Source organism: Sinocyclocheilus anshuiensis, unplaced genomic scaffold (genome assembly GCF_001515605.1).
Source record: "Sinocyclocheilus anshuiensis isolate Anshui unplaced genomic scaffold, SAMN03320099.WGS_v1.1 scaffold3226, whole genome shotgun sequence".
Lineage (NCBI taxonomy): Eukaryota > Metazoa > Chordata > Actinopteri > Cypriniformes > Cyprinidae > Sinocyclocheilus > Sinocyclocheilus anshuiensis.
The window spans coordinates 110,645-112,458 of record NW_015541053.1 but is presented as its reverse complement, the minus strand read 5'-3'; positions in this window follow the sequence as shown (position 1 = coordinate 112,458).

Genomic DNA, 1,814 nt, shown 5'->3' with positions numbered 1-1,814 from the left:
ACACACACACACACACACACACACACACACACACACACGTCAGATAATCTACAACACAGAAGATTAAATAAGACCCTAAGAAGTGTCAGTGCTAAAATTAGGAAAACTAAACTGTAAAAAAATCCTGTTAATTTACAGTAAAATAATTTACTGTTAATTTTACAGTTTTTTTTACCATAATCTACATTACAGTATGTTGTTGTAAAAATACCATGAACTAAATTAAAACTCAAGTCAATTCATTTCATTTGCAGAAACCGGCTGCCTTAAATTGGCTGACTGACATTTAAATTAATAAACTAATATTTATAACTATATGAGCATTTTATTCCCATGAACTTATTTCATTTGAGTTCACTAAAAAATAATATTACTTAAAGTAAAAATAACCAAATAAAACAAAATCATTAAAACTAGAAACATCAAGTAAAATCTCTTGCAGATAACTGCTAGCTAACAACAGCACATGTGCATTTAAAATGAGCTAAGATTCTCACTGTATCAGCAACTACACCGTTTCTGCCTTTAAATAAAGCAACAAACAGCATAGCATCAGTGTTTCTCAGCTCATCACTGATTGAATCACAGGCTCTACTCTTCAGCACAATGGTGACCCACAAAACTCAGACAACAGAAATGCTTTAAATCCCAACAAAACGTTAAACACCAACAGATCTCTTATTTTGTTTCTTGTGCAAAACACATTAAATACCACTTCAGTCCAACATTTACAATTACATTTTTTCATTAACTTTGACTAACACTTTAGTGAAATTAACTTGTTTTGTTTAATAAATTTGACTGTTAGGTTTTACAGTACATTGCTGTTTTTTCTTCTTCTTGATTTTACGGTAATCTACTTGCAACAGAGTTGACAGTAAATTACTGTTTTTCTACAGTCTGTTGCCGTAAATTACTTTACAGTTTATTATTGTAAAAATATGTTTCACGAGTCACGTGGGGGCAGCGACCAAGATGGCAGCATGTATGAGATCTTCGTGCCACTCAGGAGTTAATTTACTCTAATCGTTTATAATCCTATAAGTTTACGTGATCATATGCTCACCGCAGATAGTTAAGAAGTCAGTGCATTAAGAATTCTGAAAAAGAGCACAAAAAGTTATGGCTATGTCGAGATATTTTAAAGCTCCAAGCCGTCCTTCCACACGGAAAGTCCCGGCACACGAAATTGAGGACGATACTTCACAACACGCCCAGCAGCCCTAAAGATTCAAATGAAAAGCCTCGAGAAACTGTTCGTGGAAGTTTCTAAAATGAGCTCTACACTGTTTCAACTATTAAACAAACCAGGCAGAACTGAAAACAACGGTAAGGGCTATTCAGGAGAGAAGCAGAGGAGCGTATCGCTCATCTGGAAGATTATTCGGAGAGACTGGTGAATGACAGCAGGGCCAGGAAAAAACAAGTGGATGTGTTATGGAACCGTGTAAAAACTCTCGAAAACCAGAACAGACGAAATAACGTAAGGCTGGTGGGCCTTAAAGAGACTTACGGTGCTAATGGGACTTTGTCGACTTGCATACAGAGGATTCTGAAGGAGGGCCTCGAGTTAGACACAGGCGGAGAGTTCGAGATTGAAAGAGTGCATCGGCAGCTGGCTCCCATGCCGAATTCGGATCAGCCCCCGAGACCGGTTCTGATCCGCTTCTTAAGGCAGTCTGCGAGAGATAAGGTGATCAACGTGGTGAAAGGGAAGTGGGGAGTTGTCTGGGAAGACTCTTGCCTTTCGTTGTTTCCAGATATGTCGAAAGAACTCTCTGCTCTGAGGAAGACTTTCACCCCGGCGAAACGGA